This window comes from Pinus tabuliformis, chromosome 2_1 (assembly GCF_031772625.1).
Source record: "Pinus tabuliformis cultivar Carrire ecotype Pingquan chromosome 2_1, CPIR1, whole genome shotgun sequence".
NCBI lineage: Eukaryota > Viridiplantae > Streptophyta > Pinopsida > Pinales > Pinaceae > Pinus > Pinus tabuliformis.
This window is the reverse complement of record NC_142299.1, coordinates 591,051,141-591,073,660: the sequence shown is the minus strand read 5'-3', so window position 1 is coordinate 591,073,660 and position 22,520 is coordinate 591,051,141.

The window sequence follows — 22,520 nt, the reverse complement described above, 5'->3', positions numbered from 1 at the left end:
GTAAGCGTGAAAATATAGGTAGATACTTAGTTGTTGTTAGTCTATTAAATAATTATTGATTCTATTATTGCTATGAGAATGCTATATAGTAAATATGAATAAGGAGTATGAATATTCTAATGGAAAGCTTATGAAGAAACCTAGAAGCACTTTTCTATTTAGTGAAGTAGAAATATATTACTCATAAGAGATGGTTGTAAAATTATTTGGATTCCTAAATATAATGAATTGTTAATGAATAATTGTTAAATTCCTCAAGAAATTATATGAATTCAGTAAGAAATATAAAATACAGTAAGCTTATAAACTCAATAAAATTGATGTCTACAGTAAAAAAATATAAATGAAAAGAATCTAGTAATACTAGAAACCAAAGCATTGTATATGCGACAATTTAATTATGGTCCACTTAACATATTACAAACCATGCATATGTAAAAACACATGTATAGAATTGTAACCGTGTAATAGAGCAAAAGAAAACATATAACAATAGCCAGCATAAGCAAGAAGTACTTCCCTTTACTGTAATTATAAACATAATTTACAGCTCTGTCGCAAATAATTATTTCACAATAAGTCCTAAATGGAGAAGACTATAAATTAAAAGAAAAATATAAATTAAAAGAAAAATAATATGTACAGGAAATTATCTTAAATAAAAACAAAAGTCTACAATTCATCAAGTCTCAAGAGTTTCATATAAAAGTCATAACTCTCATAGGGTTAGAAATATAATGGGAAACCTGACGTGGGTTTAATGAACAAAATCATTAAAAGTTGCAAGTCATAGTAACCTCAAGTAGATTTTGAGTAGAGTTGAAGATTTATTACCTATGGAACAAGAAGGTGAACTTAACTCCAAAATAACAGAGTTGCATTCGTGTGAGTTAAACAATTAAAGGCTCACTGTAAGGAAAATACCTTTTAGCGAGGGTTATAACGAAAGTTTTTATTGCTATAAAATTGGAAAAAAAATCCTAAAAAAACCTTCCCTACAACATCAATTAATTGAAGTAGATGTTTTAGGATAAATGATAACTGAACTTCATCACAATTATAAAAATTTCGGCCACTAGAGGTTTTAATGGATTTTTTAGTGGTGCTCTTAATGGAAGAAAGCATTGGTGCTCTAAATTTAGATAAAATCATAGGGGCATGGAATGCGAACAACACTGGTACGTGAGAATTATACCTCCCTAGTGCCTATGTATTAAAAAAACTTCTGGGAAAGTACTTTTTAGGAACTGCACCGGGGCAGGAAAGAAAAACTTGGAGATGTAGTGCTTTTATTTAAATTTAACGTTTTGGTGCTATATTATATGAACAAACTAGTGCACTACTATTATAAAAGAACCCATTTATTTAATTTGAATAATCCACTGGGGGTGGAAAAATTATTTTGGAGCACTTGGGCATATGTTCTATGAAAGCACTGGTCAATGCATCAGGGCATTAAGTATAAACATTTCTAGTGCTTGAAGGGTATAATGCCCTAGTGCACATTTGTTTTCGAGTGCAGTGGTGTCGTAATGTTCAGAAAAGGCGTCGACCCATGTAAAAAAATTTCTTGCATGATCAGTGCTTTTACATAGTACAACACACTTGTGCATACTGTTTTTACAAATGCACCAAAATTTTTATTATTTTACGGCTTTTTACAAAAAAAAAAAAAATAATATCGTTTTTTATTATTATAAATATCATTGCTAAAAAAATTGTATTTGGAGCGGTGTACATTAATATACGATCTCCCGATATCCATTTTATTTTCCTTAGAGATATCTACTAGTGACAATGTCATTATTACTTTTTTTTTAATCCATTACTTATACTGAATATCAACATATATTTGCTAACAATATTCATATAAATATATTTTTTAGTATTGCATTTTATTACGATGTTTGTATTAATTTATTATATCATTAGATTTAACATCTCTTCATTATAAAATTTAATCATCCATATATTTAATGAGTGGTGTAACATTTCATAGCAACATTGAAAAACATAATAGAATAAGTTAAAGTGAATTTTATTACATATGAATAAAAGGCTCTTTGTCATAGGAAAATGGATACTTATTGGTAAAATCATGTGTTTCAATTGGGACACTATGTCAACTATATTAAGAAAAATGTCAAGTTTTCACAGACAATTACTTAAAAAAATGCAACATCTTGCAATGATATCCAAGTAGATCATCATTACTCCTCAAGCTACTTCCATGACTTGGATTATTTTTATGGATGTTTTGTTGATTGCATCGATAATTTTTGTCCTATTCTTGTTCCTTTTGCAAACATAAAAATAAAGTGTAGTGTGTTTATCCACATTGGTGAGTATAATGAAAATTGAAATAAATAATATGCATCAATATAAATCAAATAACAATATAACATAGACATAATTGACTCATTAATTGTACGCATGATTTCAAAACCAATTCCCATCCCATGGTGCAACAACTCACTTATTGGTGTAGTTACATACATTGTTTCCTACAAGTTTTATACCCCATAATAGATCATAGATTTAATAAACAATATTTTTTTCTATTGACTATAAACTCAGAGTAGTAAAAAAACATAGATACCTACAAAATCCATGATTTATTTTTTATATGCCAACACCTACTCACAAACCATTTTAAACCCAATGTCAATCAATTCATCCAATGTGTTTTCCTTGTATATTATCACCTATTTGAAGAAATTCACGAATTCTTGCCGTAAAGCAACTTAAATATACAAAAATTAAATCTTAAGTTCTTATAAGGAAATATTAACAATTACTCACAAACATTGATATCAACCATTTTCTTCCTTGTCATCCTATTTTATGGGCTAAATGGGTTCCATTTTGTTTATTTTTCTACAAGAAAATACTTAAAAACTAATATTTAATGCTAAATTATTTTTTTATATGTATTTAATACAAAAATTCTATGGTTACATACATTTGAAGCATGTTGTTGTTGAGAAGTATCCACATGTGATGCAATTATGTCCATTTCTTTTATCATCTCCTTGTAAACATTTCTGGGCATTCCTATTGGCATGTTTCGTATATCATCTCATTGATCTTTTTCAGATTTTCATAATCTTTGCAACAAAGTAATAAACTATTTTTATATTCATATATGCAAACTAAATATAACCAAATTGATGTTAATAAATTAATGCTTTTTAGTAATATTTATAGATCATTCTAGAAAAGAATTTCAATTAGGAATATTACTTTTTGTATGATTATTTTTTGTTGGAGTATGTTTTTCTCTATTACAAGCCCAACATGTCTCATTGGCCATTGCTCTAGAAATTCTTCATGTAGTATTAATATATCTTGGTTTTTGGAATCATTGGATTGATTTTTTGTATCGTAACTGGAAATTATGTCTATAAATTTGTTCCACTATATCCCTCATAGTTCTGTAAAAATCCCCCACCCATTAACCTCCAAAACCACTCTAGATGAGCTAAGGACCAATTAATTGTCATTTACATGTTCTATAATTTTTTTTCTTAGAACAATATTATTTTCTTTCTTTGTTGGTTCTTGTAAAAAATTAAACATATGCGAATTAATAGATTCTTAGAAATATGTTATCTACTATTCTTAAGTATACATCACACACACTAACCAATACATATTATTTAAGCTTAGATATCGTTCAGATATATTAATTTGGTAAAGAATTTACAAAGAAATCTATTGTTCTACTTGTTTGGATGTGTTATCATTATGTTGATCAGTGTTTATGGTACTTGACAACTTCTCAAACATTTTTTTATGAATATAAATACTATACCATTAAATACAAATGTCATTGCATATAATTTATAACTAAATCACATAATTCTTAGCTAAAAAGATCTCTAGAAACTAGAGCGCTTATGTGAATAAATGTAATAGTATGGTTAATTCAGTTAATAAATTGGCAGCTTAATTATTAAGCACTGATAGTGAAATAATTTTTTAAATAAAATTTAAATTATTACATTGAAATATGTAACTATAAAATAATGCCATCATAGTCAAAAATGAAAAAAAAAATAAACACATTTTTTTTACTTAACAATGTTATTGGTCATAGGTGCCCTTTATTATTTTAATGCCACGTTGTGGCTATTACTGAAACACATCATTGCGATTATTTTTATAAGAGCACCGATATGATAGAATTCATTTTTTATTTTTGAAATCCCAGAAAACTGTGTTGTTATTATTTTAACGCACTAATGTGATTTTTGTTAAATCACATAAGTGTTATTAGTGTTAGAAGAACACTAATAAGATGGATTTATTTATTTTTTTTTGAAATCTCATAAATTGTTGTGATTATTACATTAAGATGTCAACATTTTTATTATTGAACACATTAGTGCGTTTACATCTACAAGAGCACTCATGTGTTATAAAAGTTATCTGATTTTTTTAAAACATAAAATGACATATTCATCTCAAATTATAATTCAGGATGCATACACATGAGTTTAATTAGTTTATAGTATACATTTTTCACTTAAAGCTATATTGAAATCTAGATTGTAGTTATATGTTTCTCGAAATTAATTTGAGGTATGTACACAAAAAAAATATTTTTTATTTTTCTCAAATTATGGGAGAAAGTGTTATAATATCAAATGGACAATTCTTCATATTCTATCTCATTCCATATTACTCAGAGTCCTTCGTGGAGTTCCCCCTTTTCGTCTCCAGTAAGTTCACATTTTACTTATATTTTGATTATCTAATTCAATTTTTTATCTGTGCCAACTTTAATAAAAATGTATTCAAAGTTGTAGGATCCTAATTAAGAATCAAGGTCATATGTAGAAAACATCCCCCACATTTCAAAAACGTCGAAAACCCTTATCAGGAGCAACATACCGCAAGAATTGGGTAGATGAAAATGGGCAACCAGTTCACCTTGCCAATTGGAACATGGCATCTTCTAGCCGCAATGTTGGGTCAACGATAGTAATAACTATTTGGTATAATGTAATTTCAACAGAGAAATTTCATTATACTTTATAATACAATTGATATACTAATATTCAATATTTTTCTAAATTAACACTCTACTGATGATGAGTGACGCACTCACCATCTTTCGTAGCACTCCACTGCAATGTGAAATCGAGAGAAGGATACATTGAGAGAAAAACTCATAGATGAAGCATACAAAGAATGGATGAATCAACCACTTATTTAATTACAACTACAACCAAACTCACCAATTAGGAATGGCTACAACAATAGTTGTTCTTCATCATAAGTTGGAAATATAAGCAATCAAATAGATATTTGTATGGATGATTACTTATGGGATATGACTACGTTGGAATTATTGTCATTGATGGAAAAGGAGTATCACAATGGCAGAAAATAAAAAGAAGAAGCAAAAGAGAAACAATAGTAAAGGAGCAACACAAGGGTATCAAAGACAAAGAAGCAACAAAAGTGCAACAAAGGTAAAGGAGCAACAATTGTGCATCAAAGGCAAAGGAGAAAAAAAAAGTGTAACAAAGTTGAATAAAGGAGCAGAGACTTGGCATTGTTGTGACGGAAAGCTATGGAAAAGGAAAATATGTGCAGGAAATAATGCTTTATAGATTGCCAAGGATAATTTTAGGGGCGAATTTTCGCCCTTTGGCGAAATTAAGGGGTTTTAAATTTTTAGTGGGCGAATAGTTTGTATCATAGTACATTTTTACAAATCACCTCAAATAGCCCACCTTATTTTAAGGGAGAGGGTAAAAAAGGTAAATTTAGCCCTTGAAATTAGGACTTACAACCTTCCATTCGCCCATTTTCAAGAATAGGTTTTATTTAAGTGAATCCTATGGGCCAAATACCATATTTATAAAATGGGTATGGTAAATTAATAAAAATATAAATAAATGAGAGGTATGGTAAATAAATAAAACATTTTTTATATTTACTCCATAAGTCACCTTATATACATGTAACGGTGTAAACAAATAAAAATATAAGTAAAGTGGAGGTATGGTAAATAAATAAAAATATAAATAAACTAGACGTATCGTAAATAAATAAAACCTCTTTTTTATATTTAGTCCATAACCCTCGTTCTATTTATGAAGGCTCAAGAAAGATGTTTTATTTAAGTGAATCCTATGGGCCAAATAACATATTTGTAAAAGAGGTATGGTAAATTAATAAAAATATAAATAAACGAGAGGTATGGTAAACAAATAAAACATTTTTTTATATTTACTCCATAAGTCACCTTATATTTACGAACACTCAAAAAATGGGTTATATTTAGGTGAAACCTATGGCCAAAATACTATAGGACAAATACCATGGACTAGATTGTTATTAATACCATGCAAAAAACCATTATTAACCCTAATATTAGAATTAATAAAAAAAAAAAATGGCACATGGTATTGACCCATGGTATTCACCAAAATGGCACATGGTATTGACCCATGGTATTCACCTGGAATGTAGCCTATTTAAATGGGGGAATTAAACCAGCATGTAGCCTATGCTAAGATTCACTAGGACATTACAAAGTTGTATTATTTAGTGAAAGACTCGCGAAGATCTTACAAGATTTTATAATTGAGTAAAATATTCGCCATGCCTGGTGAGAGATTCGCCAAAAAAATTATATATACATATTATATTATTGATAAAATCGCCTTCCATTTTTCCTATATACCATGGAGATTCGCCCATTTATTATATTTATAAATTTAGGTGGGGTTCTTAAAATTTTCCCTGTAGATTGCTATATTGAAGAAGTTGTTGTGATGTTGAAGTGTTGTGATGCAAAGCAAAGGCAATGCTAAATGATAGCAAAGGCAAGACAAAGACATGATGCAAGGCAAGAAAAATGCAAATATATGGAGAAATATTGTGATGCAGAGATATTTAAATATGAATGCTCAATTATGCATTGTGTTGATGTATTTAATTATTACATATGGATGAAAATAATATTGGGTGCAGCATTTATTTTATGTTCTAATATTAAAAATATGAAGAGCTTGGAAACAAATGAATGGAAGGCAAAAGTCAAGTCTGTTCACTTCATATTCTTATGTGTAATAAAAACTACCCACAGACTTTCTTTATAGAATATGTTGTTTTTGGAAGAAAAATAAGGTTAGATAGTTTGATAATGTGTGGAGATGATTGAGGTGTTATTATTTCATTACCTGGCACATATGAAGCTTATGTGAATCAGATTTGAAGGTAAGAAGAGGTAGAAATGAAGATTGATATATGTAGAATTTATGACCAAGTAAACCAACACAGTGTTGTCTCTTAGTTGTATGAGGGGATTCTAGTCTCATTTCAAGTTGTGGCTTCATAAATATCTAGTGGGAGTTGGTTGTGGTAGAAGCCTCCTGTGGGTTATAGCCTACAAAACAAATATGGGAGTTAAAGCTTCCTTGCATGTTGTATATTACAGAAAAATTGATGTAACAACCTCCAATAGGTTGGAACCTATAGAACATTAGATGTAATAAAGAGTAGGAGGTTTCCTTTGGATCACAAAAATAACAAAATCTTGGTTTTCTACCTCTAAGGTTTTCCACTTATATCCAGTCTCCATATGTGTTGTTATTATGTGCCGATGTGATTTTTTGGTTTTTTGATTACTTATTACATTCACATATTCAGTCTACTAGTCATTATTTGTGAAGCTTCTCATTTAATGTAGTAGTTAATAAGTTTAAAGAAAACAATTTTAATGTGCATGAATGGACTAAACTCATTCATTGTGCCCTCTCAATTTATTCAAGTTTTCATCAATTGGTATCATAGGAGGTTCCTTCTATGTAAGCCTAACAACTTGAAGATACATTTGGTTGAGTCATGGACTATCAAAACATAGCTATGTTGAGCGCACAAAACTTTCATGAATGGAGAGATAAGGTAAAATATGAACTGATAACCTATGTACTTGGTTTATGGAAACTATTATGTGATGGCTACTATAAATACTCTCCCTTTATACAAGAGAAACATTGGAATGATAACAAAAAATGTGTTATGCATAATAATATTCATAATAATGACATTGATATAGTAATAGATTGAACATATGTAAAAGAAATATGGGATAGATTGTATCTTATTCATGGAGGAGACACTAGTAAAAAAAAGAGAAGAGAAGAAGGAAGAAGAAAAATCCCAGTCAGAAAGAAAGGGTTTAGTCGATTAAGGTCTCTTCTAGTGTGAATGGACCTTATTTCCTTGAATACAATATAGCTAAAGATAAATTCGAGATTGACATAGCCTTGAATGAAATAGAAACTTTGAAGAATGAACACAAAGATCTAAATTAATTGGTGCAAATATGTGATGAGAGAGAGCATAACTACAAGGAGGAAATTGTTAGTTTGAAGGGCACATCTTAAGAAGCAAGGAGAATAGAAGATAGGCTGAGAAATAAATTTGGGGAGAGAGTCCTACAGTGTGAAAGGTTAGAGATTGAGAATATTTCATCCTGAAGAGACTTAGATGAAAATAAAAGGTTGTGTAAGCAACTACGAGAGGAAATTTCGTCCATGAAGGACTTAGAAGAAAAAAGAAGTAACTTAAAGGCAATCATAAAGTACTGTACAAGCATAGTGAATCACAAATAAGTAAACAAAATCAAGCCACAAAAACAAGAGAGAAATAATGAGTCAAAGAAAATGAATCTTGCAAAGAGGTCATTTCCTCCTTGAGATAAGTTGAACAAAGCTGGAAGATCTCAAAGGAGGTTCTTTCAACCCTTGAAAGACATCAAATTTCTTTCTTCCATGAACCGAGTCATGTAGAAACAAAATGTAAAGGAAAGAAAAGAATTTTTCATCAACAAAAGATGTAGCAAACATGAAGGATCCCTCAAGCAAGCAAACAGAAAATACAACCATACATCAGATACACAAAAAATTTCCATGGTTACTGTTATTTGTGTAATGAATTTGGAGATATATCCATTGAATGTAAACTGTATGCAAAGAATATCACAAGAGTACACACACAATTTCGACCATATCTCGGTCAAATAAGGTGTTATCTATGTAGAAATATTGGACACAAATCCAAAGACTGCAAAATGATAAATACTCTAAAGAACTATTGACAAATCATGAAATATAATCAACCAAATACTGGAGCAAAAGGAAGTGCAGAGAGTAGAAAAAGTCTACTCAAGCATGGAAAAGAAAGAATAAGTAACAACTAGTGACATAGCTTGATCATGGAGGGAGATCCTCAAGAAATCAAAAGAAGAATACATTGAATGTTTGAGCAATGCCAACTCAGGGGGAGAACAATTCTACTAATACTCATTGGAGACAGGAAAAAAAGGTAGGTGAAAATCTAAGTAGGGCCAAAGCAACCAAAGAAACTTGAATTCATTTTTAATACCCTAATGATGAACATGGATAATAGAGTTAGCTTTACAGGGAAGTGAAATTTATAGCACTAATGTTACCATCTAGACAGTGAGAGGTATTTTAAAATATTCAAGATCTTGTTTAGAAAAGTAAATAAATGAATAAAGAGAAAATTCGAACTGTGTCAGTTGTCTTTTATGAACCGTGACTAAGAACTCTACACAAGTGGAAAGAAGAAAAGATGAGCAGTGTCAATGTATGGAGTTGGATCAAGGGGGATATTATGTATGAAAGTTTCTTAAGTTGAAAAAGGAGTTACAAAGGACTTTAAGTGATAAGTTTTAGGGTCATGTAAATGAGTACATCGAGGACTATATAATTGTGTGCAAACTATGAAACCAAAAGTCCCCTTACAACTGCCCTCACGAATTCTATGTTACATAGAAGGAATTAATTGAAAATGAATTTCTAAAAAAAGGGGAAAGGGTTATTAGTTCAAATATATGGCATAAATACCATTGAGACTAGTAGGAAAGAACTAAAAGGAGTTGATTTGAATGTTGAAACAACAAGGTAGGTGTTGGTACAAAATTGAAAGAAGGAATATGCATGAAAGCAACAAGATCTGTGAAACAAGCAGAGTTATTCCCTACTCCCATTGTCAAATATATGTTCCTTGTGAATGATGACCAAGGTGTTGAACAGGTTATTGTGGTACATTCAAACAATATGATGAATGCAGATAAGAAATATGAAATGAATGTATACAATACTTTAGCATGCAACAAAGTAAATACCATAGAAACACAAATATGTATTGGAGCAATACCACGTTTTGCATCCTTGATATATTCAAAAACGGTTAATGCTGATATCATTACAATTGATTCAGTTGATGATCCGAAGGAGGAGAAAGTTGTGCCCCTAAATACTTTGGCTGAAAGGAATAACAACATGGAGAGAAATATGGAAGAACTAGTCTCTTATCCATTAATAGAAATTGATGTCAATAATGATAGAAAGTCCTTACTTCATGTGACTCAGAAGATAATTCATATTCGATAGTCTTCTTGGTTGTTTATCTGCAGTTTCAGTATGACTAATGAGGTGATATATTCAATGCGTTACAAAATATGGAAAATCAGTAAATCCCAAACAATCAAAAACATGTGTTACATTAAGTGTGGTGTCATAATTTATTCTAGAACAAATTTTCCATGATACACAGATGTTACACAAATATGATTTAGTTATCCCTTCGAATTTAGTGAATTATGAATAGTTACATGCGTTATTTTCGAGCTAGATGCTTGGAATTATTCTCAGTCAGTGATATTTATTTTTATTCAGTCACATGTTCTCATATGATAATTTAGGTATTGGGTTGGAGTTGGAAATTGTACATGACACTGTGATTAGTGTTATATTATGAGTTTTCGTTATATTCTGTGATCATATTATGTTGGTGGAAATATCTAGCATGCGTTAATGAAGAATACCAACCTAAATGGTAATGTTACAGTCATCAAGAGAACTTGGAGACATTACATAGTCTATCATGCATGCCAGCATACGTTACACTAAACACTGTAGAATAGATACGCTAGACCTGAGAGATAATAACTTCAAGATCGATGCCTACCTGTACAAAAACTCCATTCCAAGTAATGTTAGGAAGGAACAAGAGTTACATATTCTGTCCGATCAGGGAAGCATTACATTGAATCACATCTACATAATAAATACATGGCATCCATTGAATGAATCCCTACTACCCATTATCCATCGTGGTGGAATTAACAGGCCTATGTAAAGAAAAATATGGTATCATGATTATGAGAATGTTCATATGTTATTATAAAAGGTTTAATTATCATGTACCATTACATAGTGGTTCAATAAATTATCCTGTACATTATTGTAAGAGGTGGATGAATATCTTGGATATTAGGGTTTTGGGACCTAATTTAATATGAGACAACACTTTCATCTACCCAACTTGTATATTTAATAACTGTGACAAGAAAAGACTTTAATCTATTCATTCTCTTGTCATGGTCAAAATTGTTTGAATAAAAAGGTTTTGTAGAAATTGTAACAAAAACATGTATGGAATGGATCATCTACATGGTCTCTTACTCTGCACTCTATGCACACCATTCCCTGTTGTCGAATGATAGCCATGAAACCATCAGGAGTTCTTTGTTTGTTGAACGTATCTAGCTCCCAAGTACCAAAATATTTGATAACAGATCATTTTTATGTTGTTGAAATATATCATGAAGATTATAGCACAAGTAGCGATCATTTCTAGTGTCAAGAGAAGAAGAATCCATCTATATAGTAGCGCTAGAGAAGTGTTGAGATAGAAAGTTGATTGGAAGTGAGCTATATGATGCACAAGCTGAGTTGGGTAGTGTTTCTTACACCAAATTGGAAAATTTGTAGAACGCCAAGGTGGAACGTTGAATTGGACAACGTTGGATGTGTTTGAGTTGCTAACTTTGAGTTGGATAGTGTTGCTAACATTGGTATCACGATTAAACACATTTAATGGCACTATAATTATATTTTACAAGAACTAATGGTGAAAATACATCAATTTTAACATTTATCCTACAAATAATGATGAATATTGGGTGAAAAACAATGGAGGTTAGCTTTTTGATGAAGGATGTAGAAATGTTGGACGACATGTTGAACGTTGGTCATGATTCCCCATTTTCATAAAGAAGGTGCAATTTTGATGTTTGAATAGTTTTATGGGATGTTATAAGGTTATCATATCTAGTACGTGTTTCCTTAAGAAGTTTGGTTGAGGAAAAATCACCACATGGACCATGGTCAAATTTTTGGAGATGCTAGAGGTGTTTCACTAGTTTGTTGTGCATTTGAAATCAAAAGGAGATAATAGTTCACAGGCATGTTTTCAATTTCAATTTTTTTTCATGAGTTCATAACCTTCTGAAGGACATTTTAGGAAAACCCATTAGTTTCGTCTTTTTAGATATGGATCAGAGGTATACACAACTTGGACTATTCTGCAAGTTGTTTCACAACTTGAGATTGAATAATAAGCAACCCTAATTTTCCACCTGGATTGGAATTCATCCAATGATACTATCAACATTTTCTATGTAGGAAAAAAAATTCCAGGTTGTAGAGAATTAATGCATTGGTGACAACTACATTGAGGATTATTTTACAGTGTGTTGAAGGCCATATTTTTATGTGCCTTAATAATAGAGAACATATAAATTTGGATTGGAGGGCTACAAGACACATGTAACCCCATTTCCATTGATGTCAAAGGTGTATTTAAGAAGAAGTGAGGATACGTGCTTCTCTCGATGAATATGTTTCCATCAATGCCAAAAGGGGAGATTGTTGGCATTATTGTCATTGATGGAAAAGGAGTAGCACAATAGTAGCAAAGACAAAGAAGCAACAAAAGTGCAACAAAGGTAAAGGAGAAACACAAGGGAAGAAAAGACAAAGAAGAAGCAAACGTAAAGGAGCATAAAGTGTGTAACAAAGGCAAAGGAGTAGTAAAAGTGCATCAAAGTTGAACAAAGGAGCAGAGACTAGGCATTGTTCTGATGCAAGGCTATGGCAAAGGAAAATATTTGTAAGATAGAATGTTGTAGGGATTGCTATGTTGAATACATTTTTGTGATGTTGAAGTGTTGTGATGCAAGGAAAAGGAAATACTCCATGACAAAAAGGGAATGAAAAATACATGATGCAAGGCAAGGTAAGATGCAAGGAAAAGGCAAAGACATGGAGAAATATTGTGATATAGTTCTATTTGAATACGTATGCTCAATTATGTGATCAATTATGCATTATGTTGATGTATTTAATTATTACATATGGGTAAAAATAATATTGGGTGGAAAATATATTTTTATGTTCTAATATTCAGAATTTGAAGAGCTTGGAAACGAATGAGTGGAAGGCAAAGAGTCAAGTCTCTTCACTTTGTATTCTTATGTTACTTTACAACTTGAAAGAAAAGTTTGGCATGTCAGATACATGTTGATCAACAATATTGATGTAATTGATCATGATTAGTTCCCTTATATTTTGAGATCAAATCTTGTCACACACTCAACATAAAAATGATCAATTTCATGCACATTAAATATTGACATTGTACATTTATATTTCTCACCACCTGCACGTTATTAGAAACTGTGGTTCTTCTAAGTGATAATGTCTTGCGTAGTAGTTGTGAAGATGTAATGGAGTTGTTGAAAATGTTCAATGTTGAGTACATACCATATCATGCATGTCCAAATGATTGTATTATATATAGAAGATAATATGCAAACAAAGTGTTATGTCCATAATTTGGGCATGACAGGCACCATCAATAAAAAAAGGGTAAATCACATTGTCCTCCTCATATGATATTGAGCCACATGACTATAATAAAAATGATTCAAAGGCCCTTTTGTTGCAAATAATTACTTATATTACAGGGATGGCATGCCTCACATAGAAGTGAATCAGGGGTTATGTGAATCCTAAGATATTCAATAGCCATAAATCATATAGAGGATACATCACCCAAAAAAATAAAGGATGAAGTATGAAGTCTACAACTTACCATAGCCATGGATGACATCAACCCATATTCCCTCCAAAACAACAACTATTCTATTTGTCTTGTAGTATTGATAAACAACAATATCATCACATGGATGTCTGTGAGGAATGAACATCTTACGTTGGCTCAAATAGTCTCTTCTAGAAGACGAATGAAGAATATGGATGTCAACTTACAACCATTGGTAAATGAATTGAAGGATCTATGGGAAGGGATACATGTATACAATGTATCAATACCCATCGTAGTAGAGATAAGTTTACATTGTGTGGAATATGTTCTTAGACCATACGTGATTATCCAAGATTAGGATGTTTCTCTGGTATATTACATGTTTATTGATTTGTTTATATACATAAAAATATAGTTTCACATATTAATTTCATTTGTTACAATTGCTTTAATATTCATGATATCCAACATGAAGTGTATTATACAATAATTTTGTATGGCTTGTAAAAAAGAGATATCATGGATGTAAATGTTCTTGAGCTTTCCTGAATACTAGGTGCTCCAACCACTTGTGAAAGCTAGTGTATGACTACTTCAAGGTATTCCTCCAAGAACAACACCGTTACAAAAGAAAAGCATATGGTTTCAATGGTAAATGAGAAAGAACCTGAAGGCCTACAATAATGACACTAGCTGAATGGATTAGAACATATGAGAGAGAGAAGGAGAAGGAGATTACAAAAATGTTTGATTCAAATGGGGAACCTTTGCTTGATTATCAGGAATTCTTTGACACTTATGTTGAGAAATTTGCCATTGGGATGAAAAGGAAAATTGTCTTTCATGAGCTCCCATATTGGAAACATCTTAGGATTTCCCACTTGACCCCATGCATATATTTAAAAATGTTTGATCCTATTTATGGAGGCACATATCATTGAAGAAACATGACAAATTGGCTATCACAAGAGATCTTATCTCTTCAAAGACTAAAAAGAAACATTGGTCAAGACAAAAATGTAGAGAAGAGGTTGTGTTATGAAACCAACTCAAGAAAAGATAGAAAATATAGATCAACGCTTTAGAATTCAGCCTCTTCGAGGGGGAAACCTCCTTTACATTACATAAATGAACAATTCTTTGATGATTCAAATGACAAAACCTCCTTTCTATATATAGGAGTCTAAGGCGTCACAATATAATCTAGCCGACCTAACAATAATAATATAAAGCCACAAAAATAACAATAGAGGGATTCTATGGGGCACAAAAATAACAATATGGGGGTAATAGGGGCACAACAATATAAATAAGGGGTATAACTATAATAGTAATGGGGTAATCACTAGTATTATAGGGACCCAACATGCCCCTCTCCTTCAAAAAAGTGTTGTCCTCAACGCTTGAGTAATTCTGGATACTTCTGCATAAAATTCTCATCCTCCCATGTGGAATCTTCAACGGATAAGTTCTTCCACTTGATAAGATACTCTGAAATTGATCGATTTCGTAGCTGTCGAGTTCTTGTTTCTGTGACTGCTTCCGGTTCCAATATAATTTTTCCTTCCTCGTCAAGTTCTGGTAATATTGTTTGAATTGGGAGCTTGTCGCCTATAACCTTCTTTAAACATGAAACATGGAAAACTAGGTGCAATCGAGAAGCTGCAGGAAGCTCCAATTTGTATGCCATAGTACTAATCTTTTGCAACACCTTGTATGGACCATAATACTTTGGTGATAATTTATTATCCTTCTTAGCTTGCTTTAGGGACATTTGCTTATATGGTTGTAGCCGTAGGAATACCCAATCACCTACATCAAAACTTCTTTCACTGTGATGTTGATCTGCCTGTTGTTTCATTCTATTTTGTGCCAACACGAGGTTATCCTTTAAGAGTTGGAGGACTTGTTGTTGATGTTCGATGTGATGTTCCACTGCCTGAACCTTAGAATTTTCTCTTAAATATGATGTGATGGATGGTGGTTGATACCCATAAAGTGCCATAAATGGGGTCATTTTTGTTGTTGTATGGAAGGAAGTGTTATACCACCATTCAGCCAGAGGCAACCATTTGACCCATTGTGTCTGTTTATCAGATACAAAGCAACGAAGATATCCTTCCAAACATTTGTTTACTATCTCAATTTTCCCATCAGATTGAGGATGATAAGATGAGCTATGAGCTAACTGAGTACCAAGACAAGAAAATAATTCTGTCCAAAAATTTCCAGTGAAAATGGGATCTCTGTCACTTACAATAATCTTTGGGTTTCCATGTAGCTTTTGAACTGTTTCCATAAATGCAGTAGAAACTGTACTGGCTTTAAATGGATGTGATAATGCACAAAAGTGTGCATACTTGGTAAGTCTATCAACTACCACCATGATGACACTCTTTCCCTCAGACTTGGGTAAACCTGTGATAAAATCCATTGAAACCTCCTCCCAACGTTGTCTTGGAATGGATAAAGGTTGTAATAGACCCGGTGTCTTAATTGTTTCAACTTTATTTTGTTGGCAAACCAAACATTTTGCCACAAACTTTTGAATATCTATTTTAAGGCCATCCCAAAAAAATTCCTTCTTAACCCTGTGGTAAGTTTTTAAAAATCTTGAGTGCCCTCCTAAGGGAGAAGTGTGCAATTCCATAAGAATATTTTGTTTTAGCTGGGAATTCTTACAGAGGTATAAGCGATCTTTGTACCATAACGAATCATTTTGCCAGCTAAATGTATCAGAAGTACTGGAATCTTGTTGTAGCTTTCGAATAAGTGCCCACACTTCTTCGTCATTCTTCCATTCCTCCCTTGCTTTGTTTATCCAATCTGGTTGGATAATAGAAATGGCACACAACAATGCTTCCACATCCTCATCCTTTCTTGAGAGTGCATCTGCCACCACATTTTGCTTCCCTTTTTTGTAGATGATTTCAAAGTCATAACCCAACATCTTTGTGACCCACTTTTGTTGCTCTTCAGAGGATAATCTTTGTTCTAAAAAGTATTTAAGGCTATCATGATCTGTTTTTACCTTGAAGTGTCTTCCCATTAGGTAGGGTCGCCATTTCTTAAGTGCATGGAGTATTGCCAACATTTCCTTCTCATAAATAGCTTTGCTTAAAAACTTTCCCTTGATTGGACGACTTTCAAAAGCAATGGGTCTTTCATCTTGCATTAGAACAGCACCAATTCCATTTCCTGAAGCATCACATTCCACAATAAAGGTTTTGTGAAGTCTGGTGTAGCTAAGACCGGTGCTTGGCACATTGCCTCTTTAAGATGTTAAAAGGCCTTTGTTGCTTCCGGAGTCCATGAAAATGAATCTTTCTTCAATAATGTTGTTAGAGGTGCTGCTATTCTCCCATAATTCTTAACAAACTTGTGATAATACCCTGTCAACCCAAGAAATCCTCGCAGATGCTTTATGGATGTGGGGATTTTCCATTCCTTAATGGCTTTAATTTTTCTAGGGTCTACCTTAACTCCTTCATGAGATACAATATGACCCAAATATTCCACCTCCTGGACTCCAAAGAAACATTTGGATCTTTTTGCATATAATTGTTTCTCCTCCAATAGTTGTAGCACCCTGTCAACATGTTCAACATGATCCTTCCAAGACTTGCTGTAGATTAGTATATCATCAAAAAATACTAACACAAATTTTCTAAGGAATGGTTTGAAAATTGAATTCATCAAACCTTGAAATGTTGAAGGTGCATTGGTAAGGCCAAAAGGCATGACCAAAAATTCATAATGACCCTCATGAGTTCTAAATGTTGTTTTCGAATGTCTTCAATCTTCATTCTGATTTGATGATATCCCGAACGAAGATCCAACTTGGTGAAGTAAATTGATCCATGCAATTCATCCAGTAATTCATCAATGACAGGAATGGGGAACTTATCTTTAATAGTGAGCTTGTTGAGCTCCCTATAATCCAGACACATGCGCCATGATCCATCCTTCTTGTGCACCAATACTACTGGAGCTGAGAAAGAACTTTGACTCGATTGAATTATACCAGCCTCTAGCATTTCTGCAACCATACGTTCAATTTCACTTTTTTGGACATAGGGATATCTGTACGGCCTGATGTTTGGAGGAACACTTCCTGGAATCAGATGAATAGCATGATCATGATCACGCATAGGTGGGAGACCTTTGGGAGTCTCAAATACCTTGGAATGATTGTCCAGGACTTTTTGGAGATCTGGAGAAATAGATGATTCCAATGTGGAAACATCTAGCGAGCATAATTGTGCAATTACACCTCTTTGCTCCTTTTTTAGAAGCTTTGTCATGCCATTAGAGCTGATTATCTTTCCTGGTTTCCCTGAAATACCCCTTAATTCAACTTCCTTTCCTTCTGTAGAAAATTTGATGAAAAGTTCTTGAAAATTAAAAGCTATTGTACCCAAGGATTGTAGCCATTGGACTCCTAGTACAACATCGACACCTCCCATTGGAATGGAAAGCATTGAGCTAGTCAATACATATTCTCCCATGGATAGCTTGATATTATGGCACTTTCCAGAGCAATTTATTGTTCCTCCATTTGCAATCATCACTTGACACTCTGGTGCTGGATATAGGAAGCAATTCAATTCTTTTGCTACCCTACAATGAATAAAATTGTGGGTGCTTCCTGAATCAATCAACACTATTACCTTTTTCTTCTTGATTTGTCCTTCTATCTTGATGGTTTGAGGAGTGGTAATTCCCGCCAATGCATTACAAGATATGGTCGGATTTATTTGATCTTCATCTAGGCTTTGTTCCTGGAATATATCCTCTTCTTTTGACCTTTCTTGCTCCTTTTCTTCTTCCTCTTCACAATCTATGTAGAATAATTTCTTCTCAGCACACTTATGACCTTTTGTGTATTTGCTATCACAATTTTAACATAGCCCTTTTGCTCTTTTTTCTTCCAATTGTTGTGGTGTCAACCTTGTAGGTTGTGGAAGACTAGGGGCAACAACACTTCCATCTTTATAGTTGTGAGTGTTATGCTTCCTAGTTGCCATAATTTTGTTTTCCATTTTTCTTGCTAACCTGAATGCCTTCTCTAATGAATCAGGTTCCCAAAGCTGAGCATCATGTTGGATATTATCCTTTAAAGACCCTATGAACACATCAATCCTATGCTCCTCTGGAATATATTTTACCCTTATGTTCAATTTTTGGAGCTCCTCAATGTGCTCCATTATTGAACCCTTTTGTTTGAGACTTATCAATTGGCTAAAAAAGGTGTTTCTTTTTGTATCCTCATAATGTGCTATCAATTCTTCTGTAAAAATAGCCCATGTGATAAATTGTTTACAAGAACAAAGCCATTGATACCACACAAACTGATTTGTTTCCAAATATACAGTTGCCATACATACCTTTTGTGTGTTTTGCACATTGTTGAGATCGAAGAATTGCTCCATCTGTAATATCCATGTGGCGGGATCCTTGCCATCAAACTTCCTCATATCAATTTTTGGAATATGGTGATTCTTCGATCCAACATTAGTGTCTATGGAATCATGATTAACATTTCTTTTGTTCTCATCATGAGTTTCCTTTACTACCTTTTCACCATTAGTAAGTATTTCTTGTAGAAAATTTGTCAAATCTGTCTTCAAATCTGCCATGCCTGTCTTCAAATTTGTGTTCAAATCTATCTTCAAATTGTCCATCTTAGCTTCCATGCCATTTATCTTAGCATTTGTTAACTTTTGTGAGCGTGACATTTGTTGCACTTGTTCTTGTAATTTTGATATATCATGTAGCATTTCTTCCTCTTCTTCATGAGTCATGCTAGAGCTTTCAGGTTCCTTACTAGGTGTTTGAATTTTCTTTCCTCGGGGCATCAGTTACCAATAATAATGCTCTACTATGCCCTTTGAATTCCTTCAAAATAAATTTTCAAACCAAGCTTAAGCAAAAATTTAAAAAAATCTACACACCTTTTTTCACTTTGTAGGAGCTCGATATTGCCTCTGATGTATCTCTGTATTTTCCAATCATCTAGTTCTTAATTTGTGACTTGTATTAGCTCTCTGTGTCCTCTTTCCAATTCCACCAATCTGATCCAAATTGGATTCTCCAAGAAAGAGTTATCCACAATCTCCCAATATGACCTGACTATAGACCTTTCCAGAAGAGCAAAGTTGTATGAAGTGCCACGTGTACCATTTTCGATATTTGGTTCTGAAAAAGATATAAAAGAAACTAAAGTCCATCCTCTTTCTGTACCTTCTTACGAAATTTCAATATGATTCCTAGAGAGAAAGTTATGGCAGTTTTCCCGAGGTCACCTGTTTTGAATGTAATTCAGGAGTCTACGAAAATATCGCGCAAAATGTTCTGAAATTCGGACCCAAGGTTCAGCGTGATTTATTCTGAAATGGGTTTTTTTGCGACTTCTGAAATGTTACAGAAAAAACGTTATATCGAAAATGCCACGATGACCTGTTTGGAGCAGCGAAACCGTAGAATCCAAAGCTCTGATACCAAATGTTATGAAACCAGCTCAAGAAAAGATAGAAAATATAGATCAACGCCTGAGAATTCAGCCTCTTCGAGGGGGAAACCTCCTTTACATTACATAAATGAACAATTCTTTGATGATTCAAATGACAAAACCTCCTTTCTATATATAGGAGTCTAAGGAGTCACAATATAATCCAGCCGACCTAACAATAATAATATAAAACCACAAAAATAACAATAGAGGAATTCTATGGGGCACATAAATAACAATATGGGGGTAATAGGGGCACAACAATATAAATAAGGGGTACAACTATAATAGTAATGGGGTAATAACTAGTATTATAGGGACCCAACAGGTTGGTACCTCTTTGTATTTAGAAGAAGGTGATGTCCCATGGATTTTAAAGAAAGATTATCTTTATTTGGCAAAGGAAGTTATAATGGGTGTGATGGTGCCTTGTTAATATTGGCCTTCACTACAACATTGATTCATTATGGAAGATCATTTGTCAGGGTCGAAATCACATGACCATTCGAACGTTCTAAGCATACATATCTAAAAATATATGGTTTTTATTTTTTATTATTTTTATGCAATGGGATAAAATATAGTTAAATTTTTATGTGTTTATTTTGCAGTGTGAGTATCCTCTGATTGTGCGTGTGTGTGTGTGTGTTAAATATGAATTCCCCCAAGGCCTACAATGTTCCATATGTAAATTATCTATATTTGTAAATTGGATCACATCAAAGGAGATTCAGATGGCTAGAATTCCATGGTAGCATCAAGAGATAGTTGAAATTATTTGTATATTTGAGAAGGAACTATGGACGAGTTTCATGGAATTGTAGGTTAAATTATAATTCACCTAGTAGATGAATTTGAATTAGCTGGGGTGGTTTCTTGTCGTTAGATGTTCTTCTTAGAGAGGTACATGATGAATTTTTTACTTTTTTTTACAAATGGTGAAACATGAGGGGTCTATGGCAGAGGGATACATATCATATGACTCTTTCTATTGTTCAGTGAGTACATAAAATGGGTCGATAACACATTACATCTGGTGATTTGGGATGAAGAAAGAGATTAAGGAAAATAGAAGGGGAGCTTCTCCAAACAAATGGAAAAATGTGCATGATAAATAACATTTGACTTACCATTTTTCAAATTTATACGCAATAACCATTCACCCTAATCTCCATAATTAATGCATATTTTTATCTCGTACAGAAAATATATGTTGGCTTGATTTCATCAGAAAATTCTGAAATTTATGCCATCAACAAATTTGTTATTTACAATTCGTAAATAACGCAATTGTGGGTAACATTGTACGAACAAAATAGGGGCAAATGAGATAGTGACACGAAAGAATTCATAAAATTGAATGGTAGATGTATGTCTTCTCCTAATCATTTAAAACAAAATATGCTAATGACCTCCCCTAATAGTTGGGTTGTTGATCAAGTTAGAGAGAAATACAGTATGTTTGGTCATTACCCATCTGTTAAGGAGGATGCGCTAAGAGGGGATTGGTGCAAAAACTCAATAATAATCTCTTTCTCTACATTCTTCACTTCATAATGCACCTTTGAATTGTAACATCTATACTTTATATTTTAATTATGTTTGGTTTATTTACACAAGACATTGTGATTTTTTACCTTTCCTATAGGTGTACTTGTTGCCATCTATGTGGGCATATGGAAAACATTTTTCACATGAAGGATGCTCATGATGGATGCATGACACAAGACTATGTAGTGGAAGTTGAATTTGACCAATCTAGTTTTACTAACCACCGCGATCATAACCTAATATAGAGGAAATTAGGTTACATCATAAAGATAAAAGAGATCACTGAATTTGACTTCTGTTGATTCCAATGTGTTATTTTTAGGTGCATGTGGTGGGATACCTTTGATTTGAATAATGTAAAATAAGATTTCGATAGTGGGTTGATCCCTATTAACTGTAGAAAGAGGTGACATGAATCTAGGGAGCCATATGTTTCCCCAAATACTGTAACGAGGTGTTTTTTACCTATATGTTTTGGATAGGGATTAATTGGCCTTACTACGGAACAACCCTAGAT